The sequence below is a fragment of the Lithobates pipiens genome, unplaced genomic scaffold (assembly GCF_037356315.1).
Source record: "Lithobates pipiens isolate NorthernLeopardFrog02 unplaced genomic scaffold, aLitPip1_a1.2 Scaffold_8, whole genome shotgun sequence".
Classification (NCBI taxonomy): domain Eukaryota; kingdom Metazoa; phylum Chordata; class Amphibia; order Anura; family Ranidae; genus Lithobates; species Lithobates pipiens.
The window spans coordinates 515,424,184-515,445,687 of NW_027507903.1; the positions used below are offsets into that span (position 1 = coordinate 515,424,184).

At 41.8% G+C, this 21,504-nt stretch overlaps 1 long non-coding RNA gene across 2 annotated transcripts in view; it reads right to left on the bottom strand.

The window, feature by feature from the left end:
* LOC143963453 (uncharacterized) overlaps positions 1 to 21,297 on the bottom strand; it is a 40,279-nt gene extending 18,982 nt beyond the window's left edge. Inside the window, exon 1 of one of the 2 annotated variants that reach the window (XR_013270967.1) lies at positions 21,176 to 21,297. This is a non-coding gene — a long non-coding RNA (uncharacterized LOC143963453). Of the gene's footprint in view, positions 1 to 12,055; positions 12,165 to 21,175 lie in introns of those variants that run through there. The other variant, XR_013270966.1, reaches the window with a different exon arrangement.
* Positions 21,298 to 21,504: the final 207 nt, after the last annotated feature.

Sequence of the window (21,504 nt, forward strand, 5' to 3'; positions counted from 1 at the left end):
TGGTGTGTAGCTCAGTATAGATAGGGGACATCGGTACAAAACGTATGTTGCACACATACAGTGCAGCAACTTGTGGCCTGCAGCCGACCCCCCTTGATCCATGCCGCAAGGAAAACCCAGACATGGACTGCAAAAGATGAACTCGCCTACAAAATGGGCGCTAGAGCACCCCCATACATATAAGCTCCCCTCTGAATGTCAGCCGACCCCCCCCCCCCTTACCAGCATTGATAAAGGAGAAAAATTGCATTATTGTATTGCTGCAGTATTGGTAGCCAGAGCAGAGAAATTACCAGTACGGTTGAATATGCCAAACCCTAAGGAACTGTGAAATGGGTATCCTGTCCTAAAATTCCCAGTGTGCGCACTGTAATATGTCAGTAAGGTATTTCTGTTGGTAGGTTTAGTGTACAATGTAGTAAACAATTTCTGACCAACTCCTTCCATTGATCTAAAAGCTAGGAGGATCCTCTTACAGATTTTAGGAAACCCATATATTCATGCGGTATATGGGTACTCCAGGTAAAGATACCCAGCATCCTCTTCCAAAATCCATCACTTGCACACTGCTGTACTGTTAGGATTCGACAATTTCTACCCCCCTGACACTGTCGCCACCACCACCCCCCCCGGGCATGACAACAAAGCTGTTGGGGCATCCAACGTGGGCCCCCCGCTGATGCCCTCCACCCGCACCAACCAAAACCATGAACACCGGGACCGCCACGAGTCTTCTGATGCAGACCACGCTACCACTCTAAAACTGAAAAAAACAGAAGTGACGCGGGCGCCCTGTGAATGACATCATCTGTAACCCTTAAAACCAGCCGTTTTACATATATTCACACACACACACATCATATTTCTGTATTGAGATAATACAGTAAATAAAGCTGTGTGTTAATGTCTTGGGGCTCATTCTCATGGGTGCTGTGACCTGTACGGTGTGAACCAGCGGTTTATTTATGTGGCTGAAGCCACCTGGAGCTGTGAGCAGACAGCCTATGTTACTCTATGGGGACACAACAGCTGTACAAAGACAGTCATAGGTACTAATTTGACAGGCGTGTGAGAGCAGGTGTATGGCCCCAAATACAGACAGTGTGCATTTGGGGCCACTCATGCACACCTGTCAAATTAGGATCTGCGGCTTCATCTGCAATAACAAACCACTCATTCACAATATTATTATTACAGTATTTATATATTATCAACAGTTTGTGCAGCACTTTACAATATAAAGGGAGTCAGTACAGATACAATAAAATACAAGTGTGTTAAGAGGGCCCTGCTTATAAGAGCTTACAATCTAAAAGGGTGGGGCCAGTGGTACAAAAAGTAATAGGAAGAGTTGAAAGTTTAGTTATTAGGTGGGGGGTGGGATAGGCTTCACTGAACAGATGCATTTCCAGGAAATGTCTAAATGTGAACAAAGTAGGAGACAGTTGGACAGATTAAGGTAGAGAGTTCCAGAGGATGGGTGAGGCTCTGGAGAAGTCCTGGAGGCAAGCATGGGAGGAGACAAAAAGAACTAGAGAGCAGGTCATGGAAGAAGTGGAGAGGACAGTTTGGGTATCATTTTGAGAAAAGTTTAGTGATGTAGCATGGGCAGAGTTGTGAATGGCTTTGTATGTTGTTAGTATTTTGAATTTAATCCACTGGGCAATTGGAAGCCAGTGGAGGGATTGGCAGAGAGGGGTGGCAGATATTGAGCAGTTGGTAAGGTAGATTTGTGATAGAATGAAGAGGGGACAGCCCATGTAGAGGTAGGTGTCAGGTGTCTAGTGCTCCTGCTGCTCTTTCCAGCATTCTGGTTTTGGCTGTGACATTCTACTTGTCTCTCTGTCCACCTGCAAGGGGATTAATGTGGTCAGTCTCTGGGTGGAGACCAAACCCGATATAAGCCAGCCAAGCTTGCAGTCTCATACTTGTGATATTGCATTTGTAACATTTTCCAAGCTACCTTTTTGTCTGCTCTGCTGATTGGATTTCCCTGTGTATGACCTTGGATTGAATATCGACTGCTCTCTGAACTCTGCCTGTCTTTTACCTGGACTGTCATTGAACCACTTGGCTTGTCTGCCAACCTTAAAGTGATTGTAAAGGATCGTTTTTTTATTTTTTTTATTTAACATATCATACTTACCTCCACCGTGAAGCTCGTTTTGCATAGTGTGGCCTCTTCTGGGGTCCCCCGGCAGCTCTTGCGGCTCCTCCCCACATCAGATATCCCCCTAGGTGAAGTGCTCTCCCAAGGGGGTTAAGTTGCGGGCAGGCTCCCGAGTCCATCATTTGCGTCCACAGACACGAATTCCAGACTCGGCCCCCCGCCCCCCAGTGCCTGTGTTATTTGATTGATAGCAGCGCAGCCATTGGCTCCCACTGCTATCAATCTATCCAATCAAGATTCGGGCCCCCTTGGAGAGAGGGACAGTGTGAAGGGGCGCAGGTAAGTAGAATGAGGGGGCTAGTGCCTGCCAGGTGTTTTTCTTCACCTTAATGTATAGGATGTGTTTACAACCCCTTTAAGTACCCGATTGCTTTGCTCAGTTCACACATGCCTCAGCACTATAGCACTGTGTATAAGTCCTGGGGGCAACCAAGTACTGGCAGGCCTGCTTGCTTATGAAAAAGGGGGCTACTATATGTGAAGAACACAGAAGCTAGCTATAGTGTCTGACCACCTGCATTAGGGGTAAGTGTGACAGTAGGCCTATGAGAAGGGAGTTGAAATAGTCAAGGCAAGAGATAACAATGAAGTGAAAGGGTAGCTTGGTGGTTTCATTGGTTAAAAAGAGGTCTATTTTAATGATGTTACAGAGGTGAAGTCTTCAAGCTTTTGACAATGATTGGAATTGGGGTTGAAAGACCAGAGTACCTGTGGGAATTGGTGGGCGGGGAGATAAATCTCTAAGGTTGAACTGCGTTTACAAGCCCCCCCTCCGCAACTGCTACCCCTTTTAGCTGCAGAGGCATCGGCTGGGGGTGTACACACTGACACCTGAATTATACCCTCTGTCAAATGTGAACCATTTGTTTGAATGGTGCTGCTCTGCAAGTGCCCCACAACTGCATGCAATTCACTAGTGGTACGCTATTGCGGGGTTGAAGGGTTAAAGCTGTTGTATCGCCTCCATAAAGCATGTGAGAGAACAAGGCCTTAATGATTTAAAAAAAAAAATGTATACAAATGTGTTTATGTTACATTCTTAACAGCCCTGCTGGAGGGGCTGTGGTGAAATATCAGGAGTCTAAAAAGAACCCTAATTTCTCACTTTTGAGACAAAGAAATGCACCAGGGACAAAGATCCCCCCACGCCTTTCCCTGCAGCCTCAGCTGTTCGGCAGATGAATGAACAGGAGGCACTCTATAGAGAGACTCCCTATTTATTCACAAACTGAAGAGGTAAACAACAGGGGGGACCAAGACAGGATACACTGCAGAGGGAGCCACAGGGGGATCACTCGTGTACAAACAGGACCACCAATAAGGCAGTACAACTGGCCCTCCTGCTTGTCAGGTGCCTAGGTCCCACTGTTGACCTAATGGGGCCCGGGCCTGCAAGTACAAGAGGACCAGCTGTACCCCCTGCTTGTCTCCCATGTAAGTACTCTCTTCTCATTATAGAGATTTTCCCCTTAAATTTATTTCTGGAGATAATGGTCACTAGGCCAAAAAGAGAGGGTTAATACTCCTAGTAGAAACACAGAAAACCATAAATACCTGACAAACATCCATGGGGGGGCGTGGCCGGATGTGAAGGGGCGAGGATGTCCTGCTGAGAACTCTGGCTCTTGGGAAACTTGACCTTATTCTTGCTGAAACCAAGAAATATCCTCAGCTCAGTTATGAAAATACCACCCTTCACTTTTTTTCCTGCTTTTCTCATCTGAGCGCCAGCATTGCTGTCGCTCCTTTGTGGATGTGTGGAAGCGGTTCTGCAAGAAAGGGCTGACGTGTAGTAAGCTAGACCCCAGAAAGCTGGATGTGGAACATCTTGGATCAGTTAAAGCAGAGTTCCACCCAAAAGTGGATTTCTGCTCATTTGTCTCCTCCCCCCTCCGGTGCCACATTTGGCACCGTTTGGGGGGGCAAGGCACTTCCGGGAGATCTCACCACTGTGAATTAGCAGCTCGGCTCCCTCCTCCTCCCCCCACTGCTGGGCCAGTAGGAGAGAGGAGTGGAGCCTCACGCATGCACAGTAGGGTTCCCGGCGTGAAGACATAAGGCCACATTGCTGGGCTCCCTTACCGGCAATGGCAGTGGCAGCACCCGACAGCTGATGAAAACATCAGCTGCGGTGCCAACATCACTGGATTCCAGGACAGTCAAGTGTCCCATTATTAAAAGTCAGCAGCTGCAGTATGTGTAGCGGCCATTTTTAATTTTGCAGGGATGGGCGGACCTCCACTTTAAGTTCATTGAGACGCCGCCGGATACAAAGAATGGTTGGATACCCTGGCTTTATGTCCTTTCTGGAAAGTATCATTTATGTTTGAGTCTACCTATGCTGCAACCTGGAGTCTATTTTCCTTTTTATTTGCTATTCTTCAATGAGCTTTATTTCTCCTGCCATAGAACTATATGCAGGGGCTGGTACAATCTCCATAATTTGTGTGGACTGGTGTCCAAGACTGGTCCCCCAGAGTTAACAACATAGCTCTTCAGTGACGTTTGCAAATTTTATTGGGGAGAATCAAGTCCTCCAGCTAGTTTGTCTTTTGGACTGTTTAGTTATCCTGGTGAGACAGGGAGGGACGATTCTTTTTTTTTTTTTGCGTTTTGCTCAGCTTGTATGCCTCTTTTTTTTTTATATGTGCACAGTTTGCACTATAACAATATCCCCCATGTAAGTGAGGAATATTTGCTCAGGAATAAGGTTTTTCTATGTCGTTATGTGTATTGTTGTATTATGTTTTTCTTGCAGCACTGTAAGTAGCTATGCATTGCTCTGGGCTCCATTTGTGTTTCCAGGCTCCCATCTAGTGGTATTATGTGGAATTGCACTTATGTCCTCACATTAAAATTCTCTCCTGGAATGTAAGTGGACTCGATTGCAAATTACAAAGAGATTTCGTTTTACAGCATCTACAGCAGTGATTCTCAACCAGGGTTCCTCCAGAGGTTGCTAGGGGTTCCTTCAGCATTGGGCAATTTCCGCCTCTCAGATAAGTTACTACTGACACCAATGATCTTTTTAGCTATCTGTAAGGAGGTAATTCTTCCCAATGACCATCACACTAATGTATCATGAGATGTAGTTTTCTAATTTTTAGCAGGGGTTCCCTGAGACCGGAGAACTATTTCAAGGGTGTTGAAAAAGGCTGATCAACAGGCTCAAAACACCCACACAGACTTTCTTTGGGAGACACATCTGCTGGGCAATTGGATCCTTGCTCTGCGACCTCCATGGATCCAAAGAGCCATACATGCTACATTCTCCTCTTATGCGAGGGGGGTGACAATATTGCTCCATAATTCTCTGCCCTGCTTCGTGGAAGTTGTTCTTTCTGACCCTAGGGGAAGATGTGGCAGCGATAATGGAGGTCCACTCTCTCCGGTTAGTTTCGCTGAATATGTAAATTCCTCCTTACTTTTCTAGTACATTCTTACAGTCTAAAATACCCCAAATCCCTCCTTTGCACTTAAAAGTATCCACAACACCGAAAGTGGCGATTCTGAATACTGTCTTTTTTTTTTAAATCGCGGCCATTGGCAGCCGAGTAAACCGAAAGTGACTTTGCTTCAGGGATTTTACATCGGAGACCAATCAAAGCTGAAACCGGATTTGTTTGGGTCTCAGCCTAGGTGGCGGACATGCCGAATGGTGGCTCGGGTCTCCTGCTGGGACAGGAGGCCCGGGAAGAGTGACGAAATGCGACAACATCCCCTCCCACTCTTTTAGGATAACAGCCAAGCAGCTTTTAGCCATATTGGTCATTATCACTGAAAAAGCCAACTGCTGGCTCTAAAAAAAAACGGTACCAGGGTGATGCCTGTAGCTGCAGGCATCACCCCGATTTATCCCTTCAAGGTAAGAAAGCAAATTTGAGTACGGTGGGCGCGAAGGGGGTTAATATTCTAGACTATGCCCTCGATACCTCTAATCCACAAAGGCCGCCCAATCATGAACGTTCTGAATGGGCATCGTCTGCTGGTCTAACTAAATTATGGAGGTGGAAACATCCCCTTGTTCACAAGGCTGTATGCCAAAGCGCATCAGCTGCTTTTTATTCTTGACTTATATGTAGCAATAAAGATTTTCTGTTGGAATCTGGAGTTGCCGGCTACGTTTTTCCTGGAAGTATCGCAAAAAATGGCCTGGTCACGAAATCTTGTAAATCTTTTGGAGGTCAAATGGTTAAGGCAGTACAGGTAGAGCATAATCGCACTCATTGTTTCATGCGACAGAGGGCAGAGTGCATTTTTGAGAAGGGACAGAAATGGGAAACTACTAGCACTTCTTCACGGCTGAGGCTAAACCCCTGACATTGGTTCCTTGTATTTCCTCTCCATCCGGAGACTTGATAATAAACAGTCAGGGAGGAAATTCTTCAGTCTTTTGTTTCCTTTTACAGAAATTTGTATTTATCGATAGCACCCTATAGTGCGGAAGACCTTTTAGCTGTCCTAGAACCGTTACATCTCCCCATCTTGCCTGCTGATGCCAAAGACAACCTTGATGACCCCTTTTAGGAGGTGGCTGCTGCAATTAGCTCTTTTCCCAATGGCAAAGTGCCTGGTCCTGATGAACTTCCGATAAAGTGGTATAAGCACTATGCAGAAAAAAAACAAAATTGCTTCTTTTATACGAAGATTGTTTTGAAAGTTGCTCCCTCCATCCTTCCTTTTACGAGACATATGTAGTACTCTTAGCCAAACCAGATAAGAACCCACTTCAACACTCCTCATATAGGCCCATTTCCCTACTGAATATGGACTTTAAAGTACGCACCAAATTGCTGGCTACTCAGGTTATGCCCGCTTTTCAGCATCTTATCTCCTCAGGCAAGACAGGTTTTATGTCGGGTCTTCTCTCATACTCAAATAGGTCCAGAAATCTCGAGTGGGGGTATATTCCTTTTCCTTCATCTATAAAAGGCCTTTGATTCAGTCAATTGGCAGTATATGGAGACAGTGCTAGCTGCATACAACTTTGGTCCCAATTTTAGACAGTGGATTCACATTTCATATCAAAACCCAGTAGCTGCCATTAAGTTGAATGGCCTGATTTCATTTTTTTTTTTCAGTAAGTAGAGGTACCTGACAAGGACAGTCCATGTCTCTTGGCTTTAATGATAGAACACTTAGCTGCAGCTTTAAAAGCTTCTTCAGAGATGATGGGCATTCAGGTGTGCAGCCTGGTGGAAAAAACAGCATTATATGTGGACGATATAGTTCTTTTTCTCTGAGATTCTGACTCGTCCCTACCGGAAGCTCTGTCCATCTTAAATACTTTCACCATATATTCTGGATTGAAAGTTAACTGGGGCAAATCACGAGTGCAGCCTCTTAAAAACGCCCTCTCCCACTCTACGAGTCCTGGACAATTCACCATTACAGTGGGTGGAAAGGGTCAAATACCTGGATAATCATATTTCTAGTCAAGCTTCTGACTTTATTCCGCTGAACGCAACTCCATTGCTGCAGGCGCTTAAAAATAGATTACAGGCCTGGCAGAATCTTCCCCTGTAGGGAAAGTTTATTAAAAATTACATTTCTTCCCTTTTTATATATCTCAATGATAAAATGTTTGCTGCGCTTATCAGCTAGCAATAAATAAACAAACAACAATAAAATTCTATTGAGCATCAATACAAGCATGAAAAGAAAAGAGGTGCAGTGCTCAAAATAAAAAGTCCTTAGACACTTCATAGGGCGGCAGTGGTGTAGGGGTTAGCACTCTCACCTAGCAGTAAAAAGGGTCGCTGGTTCAAATCCCAACCACGACACTACCTGCCTGGAGTTTGCATGTTCTCCCTGTGCCTGCGTGGGTTTCCTCCTGGTACTCCGGTTTCCTCCCACAATCCAAAGACATGCAGGTAGGTTAATTGGCTTCTGTCCAAAATTGGCCTAGTATATGAATGGGGACCTTGGATTGTGGGCTCCTTGAGGGTAGGGACCAATGTCAGTGTGCAATGTACAGGGATAGGGACAATTGTAGACACTCACTCAGGTTGAACTGGTGTCTTTATTCAGCCTTACTAACTATGAAACTTTGCTGTTCAGATATCAATAGTAACCAAACACTTCATGGATATATTTGAGTGAGACAGGGAATATGACCACCACCGGCACCCAAACACACTGCCCTCTTACCCTCCTCCTTGGACCCTTATCAAAGGAGTCAAATGAGTAGATAGATGGAACACTCCAGTTCACGATCGTCCACACCCGATCAGGCACGGCAGATAAAACAGGATGGACACAGGTATCCCAATCTCCACACCATTCGATTCACACAAAATATCACCCCATAAAATATAAAAGGAAGAATCCTCATGGGGTAGTAGTTCCAATACAGCTTTAATGAGTATTACAAGAGAATATTGCACTCACATTTCTATATAAAATGCGGTTTAATACAAACATGCAGCTCCTGGTTAATACTGCTAACAAGATGGCCGCCGCGTCCCGGTATACAGTCGCGTCAAGCTCTCTCTCCTACGCGTTTCGTCACACATTGACATCATCAGGGGCGATCTGCCATTCTTCTCTGTAGCGATGACCGATCTCTCCAATCACAGATAAACTCTGTGCAACTTTCAACTTCTATTGGTTGGAGACCGTACGTTTGGAAGTCCTTCTCAGTGGCTGCAAGTTGGCGATATTGGATTTCCTTTGCCACAAAGTGGTTATTTCATGTCCTTTTGCTTAGCAATTTTTCTGGCTGTTGGCTCTGGTTGTAATTTCTTGAAGAATCTTCTTGGACTGACATGAGCTCCCAGACTCACCTAAATCTATGCAATACACTAGAGCAGTGATGGCGAACCTTGGCACTCCAGATGTTTTGGAACTACATTTCCCATGATGCTAATGCACTCTGCAGTATAGTTGAGCATCATGGGAAATGCACTGCTGACTGACTACCGCTGCTCCTCTTCGACTTGGTACTACCGGCCAGAGGATCAGAGAAATCTAATATAAAAGTTCCATGCATGTCAAGCCACGTCCCTGACAATGTAAACATGTGACAAAACTTGTAGGGAGGAGCTTGAGATGTGATTCTACAGTATGTCAGGATGCAGCAGCCATCTTGTTGGCAGTATTAACCAGGAGATGCATGTTTGTATCAAAGAGCAAAGTGATTATCTTTTATATGGAAATGTGAGTGTAATATTCTCTTATAATACTCATTAAACCTGTATTAGAACTACACCATGAGGATTCTTCCTTTATATTTTATAGGATGATATTTTGCGTGAATCTAATGTTGTGACCATGGGAACGGAGTGTGGAGATTGGGATACCGGTGTCCATCCCGTTTTATCTGCCATGCCCGATTGAGTGTGAACGATCAGGAACTGGAGTGTTTATTCCATCTATCTGCTCATTTGACCCCTGTGATAAGGGTCCAAAGAGGAGGGTAGGAGGCAGTGTTTGGGTGCCGGTGGCCATCTTCCCTCTCTCACTCTTCAAATATATCCCATGAAGTGTTTGGTTACTATTGATAACTGAAGACCGTAGGGTCTAAAGACTTATTTTTATTTATATTTATATATATATATATATATATATATTTATTTTTTTCCCCGGGACTCATCCATGTGGATCCCCAAAAATATCTTTAAAAGAATGCAGTGGTTAGTCTCTGCCTATTTGTGGAGGGGGCAGAATATTAGGCTCAAACTCCAAGTGCATCAGAAACCGTGGAAACAGGGGGATGACAGTCCCTAATTTCTCTCGGTATTTCCTGGCAGGCCAGTTAGTCTTTGCCCACAGGTGGTTGACCATCCCAGAGGCTGATGCAGCAAAAGTATTGAAGGCAGCCATAGTTGGTTCCTATGAGGCATTGGCATATTTGTTGTTTTGGGGAGGTAGGGCCCCATACCCTCTCACAGCATCCATGTGTGCAACTGTCAGGGAGTGGGAGGGGTGAATTTCCCCTCGCACACCATTGTGGAGGAACCCACAATTACCCAATTTCTTATAATTATCCGGATCCTATTACGTGGGCCAAGTTTGGTGTTAAAAAGGTTGGTGATATAGTGTGCAATGGAGTACTCCTCCAAATCAATGCCATGGAATCTACTTACTTAACTCAGATCTGTTTGGTTACTTGCAATTTCGCCATGCCTACAATGCCCAATTTGTATCCGCTGTAATCAATGTTCAAATTTGATGATACCTTAGCTAAGGCTTTGTCTACTATATACAAACAATTGTGTATAGATACCAGCAAGGTCCTAGTGCCTTGGAAAATTGCCTGGGTGGTGGATTTTCCTCAGCTGGATGGGGATGATCTCTGGGAGACCTTTTCTAGATTGGTGTCGGCTAGAGACCATCTCATACAGTACAAATTTTTACATATATACTGTACTCACTCCCGCCAGATTAGCCAGGATCTTTCCTACTCAATCATCCAGTTGCTGGTGGTGCACTTCTTCCAGGCAAGACTGTATTTACATATTTTGGGAATGCACAGCTTTAACAGTTTTGGTCGGAAGTTACACAATGTATTCAAGAAGTTACAACACTTTTTGTCAGGCCATATATTGAAATATGTCTTTTGGGATTGGTACTCATTGGCCTTGATAAAGGTTATCCATACTCTGCTAACCTTCTTGCTGCATCCTGCTACTATGCAAGGAAGCTTATTATCTCATGGATAAACCAGCAGCCCTTGCTGTTCTTGCCTAGGAAGCGCCCGTTAAGGCTCTACTGGTTTACAAGGCCACATATACTGGCAGAAGAGTGCCTAATATGTTTGAGAAGGTATGACGTAGATGGGTTAACAATATGTCTACAGTGTCAAGCGTAGAGGACTCTGTTTTCACGCTCCTAAAGTTTGCAAAATATCAAGCATATAGTAGCGCTTTAGACTGGTGATCTGGCGTGTCTCATGTATGTAAATTATAGAGTATGGGAGCCGCCAGATTGCAATACTGATATGATGTTTTTGACTCGCATATACTGAAAGATATAACTGTGTTAGACATGCTCTGTATTAGTCTTGGAGTTATACTGCTGGCCTAGTGCTGTGGTCTTGTTAGTTGTATGCCTGATTATTAGGGGGTTTAATTTTCTTTGCCTACTGTGGAAAACAAAGAAATTTACAAAAAAAAAAAACTGTCCACATCCATATTCCACATACAAAACACAATTCCACTTTAGATATATTTGAAGTCAAACTGAGCAGTTATAATAAAGGACAGATATGTATATTCTTGAATAAGCCTGGATGTAAATGGTCCTTCAAAATGTATACATTTTTGAAGATTCAGGCTCGGTTCACATTGGTGTGATGCAGGAAACCCTGCAAACCCAGTGCCCGTACCTGACTCACAGGCAGGTCACACTGCCTTATGCAAACTGCTGGGAGTGTCAATACAAAGTTAATAACGCCCCCCAGATCAGTTTGCATCAGATGGATTCTGGTGAGGACCAAAAAAAGGTTCCTGCACGACTCCAACCTGTATGCCTGAATTCGCATCGCACAGGTATCGCATGTGATTTGCACAGCAGTGCTGTCTGACATTGCACCAATGTGAACCCAGCCTCATACAACTTTCACGCAGGAGTAGTACAATTGTTCAATTTGAGGCAATTAGAAAAAAAGTGTGAAATCTGAGTGTAGGTTTTATGAAAGCTCCTCAGTTGATAAGCTTGATAAGTTGATTTCCAATTGCTAAAAAGGGTAGACTCTCCAAAGGTTTGAGGGCACAGTATGGCTTTGAGATGCTCATCAATACAGAATGTAAGGAAAAAAAAAAAAGTAAAAATGCATTAAATGAAGATATTAGAAATATGAAACTGAACCCCCCCCCCCCCCCCCCCCACTAACAATGAAGTGACTGAAGACTTCTTGTAGCCACACAGCAGCACCACACTTACCTGTTAACCACAGACAGAAAATCGGTATCCACACAGTGTTGGAAGCACCCATCTTGGGTGATGTCTTAGGTTGGATATCCGGAGTACTGCACAGTTTCAGAGGGTAAGCCCAGTGTGATCAGGAAGTGATAAAGGGAAGCAAGTCACCACAACAGAGAGTGGTTGCTCAGCTAAAACAAAAATAGATTTCAGAGTACACATTCAACTTAAAGGGATTGTAAAGGTATTTTTTTTCTCTTAAAATAACAAACATGTTATACTTACCTCCACTGTGCAGCTCGTTTTGCACAGAGTGGCCCCGAACCTGCTCTTCTGGGGTCCCTCCGCTGCTGTCTCTGCTTCTTCCCGCAGGTGCTTCTCACGTTCATGCGAGCTCCCTCGCATGGTGAGAAGCACCTGCAGGCACGCTCCCGTGATACAGCGAGCGGCTACAGCTGCCGGCTGTATCACACGGCCCCGCCCCCTGGCGCGCCGCGTCATTGGATGCGATTGACAGCAGCGCGAGCCAATGGCTGCGCTGCCTTCAATCCATCCACTCCAGCCAATCAGCGGCCAGGCTGAGTGGTGAAGAGGAAGTCGGAAACGAGCGCGGGACTTTTGCAGGGTGAGGCAAGTAAAACGGGGGGGCTGGGGGGAGACGGCACTGTGAGATGTTTTTTCACCATAGAATGCATTAAGGTGAAAAAACATTTACCTTTACAACCCCTTTAACCAGTTCCCGACCAGCGCACACCGATGTACGTCGGCAGAATGCCACGGGCAGGCATATTGGCGTACAGGTAGTCCAATCTTCAATGCCGCTTGCGTGCCGGTCGGGGCCCCCCGTGATTTTGGTCGCGGGTCCCGTGGTCTCGATCGCTGCGGGCATACCCGCGATCGTCTCATGGGACAGCTGAATGGAGGAAATGCCGTGTAAACAGCATTTCCCCATTCTGCCTAGCAACTAGTGACGCTGATCTCTGCTCCATCTGATTGGAGCAGAGATCAGTGTTAACTAAATGAAAGCCCAGCCCACACATAGTTAGTAACACACCCCTAGGAACACTTAACCCCTACACTGCCACCCACTGGTTAACCCCTTCACTGCCAGTGTCATTTACACAGGAATCACTGCATTTATATAGCAGTGATTACTGTATAAATGACAATGGTCCCAAAAATGTCCGATGTGTCCTCCGCAATGTCGCAGTCACAATAAAAATTGCTGATCGCCGCCATTACTAGTAAAAAAAAAAAAAATTATTAATAAAAATGCCATAAAATGCCACACAATTTTGTAAATGCTATAACTTTTGCGCAAACCAATCAATCGCTTATTGCGATTTTTTCCCCCAAAAATATGTAGAAGAATACGTATCGGCCTAAACTGAGGGAAAAAAATGTTTTTTTTTTAAAATATATTTTTGGGGGATATTTATTATGACAAAAAGTAAAACATAATGCGCTTTTTTCAAAATTGTCACTCTATTTTTGTTTATAGCGCAAAAAATTAAAACCGCAGGGGTGATCAAATACCACCAAAAGAAAGCCCTATTTGTGGGAAAAAAAGGACATCAATTTTGTTTGGGAGCCACGTCGCACGACCGCACAATTGTCAGTTAAAGCCACGCAGTGCCGAATCGTAAAAAGTGGTCTGGTCTTTGACCAGCAAAATGGTCCGGTCTTTAAGTGGTTAAAGATAGGTCTCAATCCTTAGTCATAATTCAGGACAAATGTGGACCTTTCAGTAACTTTAAAAATCTGTATGAATAAACAGCATCTTTTTTTTCAAAAAAGCTCCACTTTTTACCATTACAAAGCAGGCCTTGAGTTGCGGCCAGTGACTTTGCCTAGGTTGAGATCAGTCTGCTGCAGGCAGAAGGAAGCATTTACTCAGTTTTCCTCACTCTGATCAGAATGCAACATTGTACTTTTCACAAATCACAATGTGAGAGGCTGCAGCAAGGGCTGATCTGTTTCAGACATTTGTGAACACAGCCAAGAACTATACAAGCACCAAGAATTATCTGACTGATTTTTCGGAGTTGGCAGCTCAGTCCATGAAGTAAATGGTGAACCTTGATGATACCTGAACAAAGATGGGACCAGCCTTCTGGAGATGAGAGCAGAATAAGACATTGTCAGGGGGTATACTGTGATCTCTCCAAGTGTTACACTTACACACTGGAATTCATAAAGACTGGCGCAGAGATTTTGCAAAACATTGCCACTTTTAGTAATCACACAAGACATGCAAAATCTGTCTGCGTCATTTTCTCTCTGTACACCAAAACAGAGTTGGTCTTAATTACCTCCGCTTTCGTAAGATAAGAACTGTCAGTGTTTTCATTTTTTTTTTTTTATTCTGCAAGAGAAGCACAGAGCATTATAATTTATTTTGAATTTGGCACATTGAATGTGTCACAATGTAAAAGTAGCACATTTTAGAACTACCTGAATTTGGTGCACAAGTCGCTGTCAGAACCAAAAGTTTTGCAGATGCTTCAAGAATTTGGCGCAATACGTTAACAAAAAGGGACTAATGCCAGAAAAGTGTTGCAGCAGCTTCACTAAATATAATAAATATCCCCAAAAAATATACAAAACAACATTTTTTCCCCCTCAGTTTAGGCCGATACACATTCTACATATTTTTGGTCAAAAAATAAATCGCAATAAGCATGTATTGGTTTGCACAAACGTTATAGCGTCTACAAAATAGGGGATAGTTTTATGGCATTTTTATTGATAACTTTTTTTTTTTTTACTAGTAATGGCGGCGATCAGCGATTTTTATCATGACTGCGACATCATGGCAGACACATCGGACAATTTTTGGGACCATTGGCATTAATACAACGATCAATACTAAAAAATTGCATTGATTACTGTAAAAAAGTGAAGGTTAACTACTAGCTGGCGCTGTAGGGGTTAAGTGTGTCCTATCGAGTGATTCTAACTGTGGGGGGAGAGGGGCTGTGTGATACGTCACTGATCACCGCTCCCGATTACATGGAGCGGTGATCAGTGACAGTGTCATTAGGCAGAACAGGGAGATGCTTGTTTACATTAGCATCTATCTGTTCTTCCTTACCATGAAACTGTCACGGGTATGCCCACGGACATAGTCTGCGGGACCCGCGATCACAGAGCTCCCGGCGCGCCCACAAGCCGCCTCTTAAAGGGAAATGTACAGGTACGTTAATCTGCCTGTACGTGCCCTTTCTGTGTGAGGCGGTCGGGAAGCGGTTAATAAATTATGGCCTGAGGACTAAACAAAATTACATTTTAAAGTATTTTTACTTAATCAGGTGCATTAAATGTGAATAATTTATTAGCAACCTTCCCCCCCCAGAGCTGACTAGCACAAGCTGAAATTTACATTGTACGCACAAAACTCCACAATTCAGATGAGCAAATTAGCCCTTTGCCTTCCCCTCCCAACCTGCCCTGTTCATATTGCAACAGAGTGTCAGAGAGAAAAAGTCTGAAGGAATAAAGATTCAGATTGTGCCGTGCTTTAGGAAACTCATCATGTTTGTGAATCCTGAGTAATGGCCATGGAGTGCCATTCAACCCAAGACTGTGGGCATCTAGTGGTGGAAAGCAGTAAACAGAGTGTCAGCATCACAAGACGTATTGTAGCCAGCAGAGACATACAGCAGCACTCATCAGAGTGTAGTATGATTAGTAAAGTTCATAATTTATTGCAATTATTTATAAGGCCCTCCTCCAGATAGAATCATAGATTAAAGGCTACAAAACCTCCAGGTTTAAATGAAACCATTTGGTGCAAACCCTTTCTTGAGGGCTTCTCCTTGGGAGATATGGAGAAATGATCGCCTTAATGGTGATCCCTTACATCTAAAACCCAAGAACAGCACAATAGTAATGTATGATGTGTGTCTACAAGGATACCAATTGTCAGGATATTTTTCAGACAGGTTCAATATTCCTTTCCTCTTCTATTTTTTCAAATATTTTCCTCTTGTCGTGCTTTGGATATATATCACTTAAGCATAAACATAACTCGGATTGAAGACAAACATATGTGTTGTATAATCTCCCTCTTGGAAACAATTTATGTCACCTCTTTCAATAGATTTTCTCTCCCTTATTTGTCTTTATAATTGCTTAGTTGTGGAGTCCATACACACTGCTGTATATTGTGACATAATATATTTGTGGATATTATATATATTTCCATGTTACATGCATGTATTTGAATCCAATATTTAATTGGATAACACTAATATAAATATACCATTATGTTACATCAATATTTGTAAACTCTCGGTTTCATTCTTCAAGGCTTTTTTAGCTGCTTTAATTTGCAGTTTTAATTATATAAAATTTCCTAAAAACTATTTTTGCTAGTGGCTATTTTTGAATTTTTTTCCCCATGGATGTGGGTAGACCCGAGGAACGCCTGCCACACAAAGCTACCTGGTCATTGTAACCCACGGTGGCTTTGTCTATAGAGGTTACAGTCATTTCCATCTATGACTGACCTCCATCTTGCAACTCCGGCGGACTGGAAGCTCACTGTGTCGGTGGATGCAGTGGGCGTGGGCCTGCTCCGATGTGCATGCGCTCGCTCATGCGAGGGGCGTACCTTACTCGGGGGGCCACTATACGAGCGGCCATTCTATCCTCCCCATCCATCAGCTGTTGCAGTTAGTTGCTCCAGCTGATTGGAGAGGGAGGGGTATTTAATACCTCGCTGGCTGTCAGTCCGGCATCCACTACATTTGCTTGGTGGATGCCGAGACAGACTGACCAGACTCTGCTACAACTCCCTATGTTTAAAGGTAAAGGTTCCTCTTTCTTATTTTATTTTTTTCAGCAATACTTAATGGTTCTGTATGTGGCTTGAATTAAAATATAACAATAAAGAATAATAAAATTAAAAAAAATATGATTTGATTACTATTCATTTATTGCTAAATTTGTTTCCTATAAAATTAGTTAAAATTGATATACATAATTACAAATATTTCCGAAGCAATTTTTTCTCAAAAAGGGATTATATTAATCAATCTATATATATCTCTACTATATCCACAACCAGTTACTTTTTGCCAGAATATCTAGCTGCCGATTCCTCTGATTACCACCCTTCAGGTATATATTTTTTATTCCTTTCTTCTTTCAAAAAATGTAAGATATTTATTCAATATATGCTGGACATCAATGAAACTCAATATATGCATTGATTAAAGGGAAAAACTTTCTTTCGCCTATAAGTTTATACATGAATTATTTTATTTATAGGACCGATTGTTCGGCCTCAGTGGTTGTTCGGGTTAGTTCATGCCCAGGTCGCTGGGGTTGAAGGGATTGTGGGCCCTTTTTTACCAACAGCACATTATTTTAAATGCAATTTAGCTTAAATGCTAAATACTCTGGTATACCACCTTATTTTTTGGAGCCGTTGAAGTCAAGAAACCGTCTGACATGTCTACCCTGCTCTAGTGTTTTTAATTATCAACATTCAGTACACCATCTTGATATGCAAGTGCGCTGTATACAAACTTATAGAATATATATGAATACACATTTTTGGTCTTATTTTCTAATATATGTTATTCATTTATTTTTTTTTTTGAATAGAACGTTCTTTTGCAAGGTACTCACCCCCGAGGAAGGAGACGTGGGTGCTCCGAAACACGCAGGATGCAAAAGTATCATAAATGATTGTATTGTACAATTGTTGGTGACTATTCTGTCTAAAGCATTCCTTTTGTTTTATGTTTTTATGGTATTTACAAATGTAATAATTTCTTTATATATTTCTACTGGATTGTAAAAAGTCCACCACTAGGGGTCTTTCTGCTTTTTGGTCTAATACTGGATGTGGCACACAAAATTGCAAAGAAACTGCCGTTCCATACATATTGTTTTTATTGCAATTAAAAGGGTAACTCCACTTGTGTGGGGGAAAAAAATAACATAGCGTGTACACTTGCGATACAAGTCATATTGTATTTGAATGTTATTAAAAATTACCTTTCCTTTTCAATCTGCAACCACTGTAATTTTCTATAAATGAAATGCATGCTATAAATGCAATGCAATGCAATGCACAAATGGCTACATGGAGTTGTTCTATACACATAATGTGTACTGGCCAGTCCCATAATTGTGGTATATAGTAGATCAAATTATACTATATAGCTAGATATTGTTATTTTAAACCGGGATGTTACACTAATAAATATTCAAAAAAATATTCTAAAAGATATTTTATAGTATGAGCCGCAATAGTTTAAAAATAAAAATATTTCATAATTGCAATTTATATCTATATATGTATGTTGACTTATGTGTAGCCCATATATATATATATATATATATATATATATATATATATATATATATATATATATATATATATATATAAACACATATACCCGGACTAAAAAGGAGGATAAGGAATATTAGACTAACAATTATAATATAGAGTAAAATTTCAAGGTAATAATGTCAAAATATTAAAAATCTTACAAAATATAAAAAAATATAAAAAAATATCTGTAAAAAATATCTGTAAAAAATATCTGTAAAAAATATAAAAAAATATCTGTAAAAAATATAAAATATTCGTTATATATTATTTTATAAGAAAAAATTATTCTAAAATTGTAAGGATATTTCGGAATTATATAGACAGACTCCGGAAGAGAAGTTTAGGCAGAGGAGGCATAAGTACATATATACAGGCAAATGATTGGTTTAGAAGGCATTTATAAAAAGTGTTAGAAATCATTAATAAAACAGTTGAGGTCAAATTCTATGTTTAACCCTCGAGGGGTAAGTGTGTCGAGAGTGAAGATCCATTTAGACTCCATTTGGCTGAGGGTCCTGACCTTGTGTCCCCCTCGCCAATGTTTTTTATACGGCTCAATGCCCCAAAATCTTAAGTGTGTGGGGTGTTTCTTGTGGTGTGTTGCGAAGTGTTTAGAAACACTGTGCTTATCAAAGCCTTTTATAATGTTTTGTATGTGTTCCTTAATCCTTATTCGTAAAGTTCTTTTTGTACGTCCAATATATTGCATGCCGCAACTACATTCCAGTGCATACACTGCACCTTCTGTGTTGCAGCAGATAAAATCACTAATCTTGTATGAATTTCCGGTGCTGGTGGATGTAAATTTGAATATTTTTTCAAATGTTTTTTGTCCTGATTTTTTTTGTTTTATTACAAGCGAAGCAACGTTTACATGGGTAAAAGCCCTTCCCTGTAAAGAAAGAAAAGCCAATGGAGGGAGGGTCAGGTACATTTTTCACTATTTTGTCTCTTAAAGTCGGGGCATGTTTATAGGTGAATTTCGGTACTAGAGGGAGGATAGGTTTCAGATATGTATCATTTAATAAAATATGCCAATGTTTCTTGATGATACTCTCTACTTTCTTATACTGGGCATTATAGTCCAATATGATAGCTGTGTTGTTGGGCTTCAAGTCTGTCTTATTTCTGTCTTTGATTAATTCTTTTCGGTCCATTTCACTCACTTCACGGATTCCTTCTTCAATATGGTTTGTCTTGTATCCTTTTTCTATAAATCTATTGCCTATTACCTTGGCTTGGTCCAGGAAGATTTCTTTTTTACTACAATTTCTTCGAAGTCGCATGAGTTGTCCTTTTGGTATATTCCATAGCCAATTAAGGTGGTGGCAGCTTGTCATGGGTAGATAGCCGTTTTTATCGACGTTTTTAAAGTGCGTTTTTGTGCTCAGACCGTCACCATCTTGTATGATATCTAGATCTAGGAAAGTTACTTGTTTTTGACTTATATCCCATGTAAAAGTGATGTTCCGATCGTTTGCGTTTAGTTTTTCAAGGAAATTGACTAAACTGTCTTCTTCTCCTTTCCATATAATAAAGATATCATCAATATATCTTTTGAACACTACTAGCTCAGTAGGTGTATTTGTAAAAACTGATTCTTCTTCCCATTTAGCCATAAACAGGCCAGCTACACTTGGTGCAAATTTTGCACCCATTGCTACGCCTGTTTTTTGATGGTAATAGTTCTTATTAAACCAAAAATAACTAGTTTTAAAGACAGAAATCTAGACATTTAATTAAGTATTTTCTTTGTGTGCATAATAATTCTGAGTGTTTCCTTAGGCCCCATTTAGTGGCTTCACATGCTCGATGGTGAGGAATAATTGTGTATAGTGTATAGCCCACTCCCATTAGGCCCTCTTTGAACAGAGGCACAGACAAATACACATGGATTTCTTCAGAATAACAAAAAGGTTGTTATCCTTGCAATGTACATAGATCACCCAGGGGGAATGTTTTTTTCTCAACAAAAGTGAAGTTACGCTTTAAACAATGGCAACTCACAAGAAGTAAAATGTATAAAGGCATGTCACATGGGTTGGCCTCTGTACGATTCCCATCCTGGTAGCCGACGAGTTGGGCTTTAGGCTCAGTTCACACTGCTGCGACTTGGGATCCGACTGGTGTCGCATTACATGTGAAACTCCATGTTAGTCAATGAGAGCTGTCTTAATTAGCACTACTAAAGTTTCTAGAACTTTAGAAAAGTTTCCTGTGCGACTTCAAGCAACTTCTATCTGACTTGTGCCCATAGACTTTACTGGAAGTCGCCCTCCAAGTCGGATCCTTATCTATATTGATGTGATTTGGATCTGACATTACAAAAAGATTACCCAGGCATTCCCAAAAGTCACGTCAAAAGTCGCATCAGAGTAGTACTAAAGTTCCCAGCAAGTTGCTTGACAAAGTCACACCATAAGTCCTGGTCAAGTCACAGCAGTGTGAACTGAGTCTAAAACTTGCATTCATGTTCAATTTTTCTCAAAGGTTGCGGCCAGTTGCATTGTGCATGTGTGACAGTTACAATGACTTCAGCAGCCATGTAACATGTTTTGTCCACATAGAGAAAGCTAGTAAAATATGAAAACAAGTGTGGAGCCAGAGGACAAAGCAAGTGAAGACAAATAAAAATAACACAAATAACATGGGAAAGGCGAATTTTGGCTGTAGTCTGATAATTATATTTACAAACTCTATGCAGTCTCTGGTGAGGTGGCTCAATGCATTTGTTATATGTAGGCATAATGTCTAGAATGTACAAAATGGTTAAAGCTAAACTCCAGCCTTACCTTCAGTCTTGCACTGCATGCATTAGGAATGGAGGTTCCAAAAGGAGCATGGAGGTAGGGTGCTGTGAGGTTTTCAGAAAGCTGTATAGGGCATAGAAAAATCAGAGAAGGCAAAATACAAGATTAAAGTTCAGCTTTACCACGGAACTAAACTCACAAAAATACTCACCTACTCATTGCAGTTATGTGGTGGTTAATCCCTCAACTAGCAAGTTTTCAGACTCTTGATTGGCAGGTCGCAGAAGAGACATAGCATGTCTCTTCTGCAATAAAGAGTTGCCTGTTTACATTTTTTAGTAGTTCGGTTTAGTTCCACTTTAAGGTTTTAC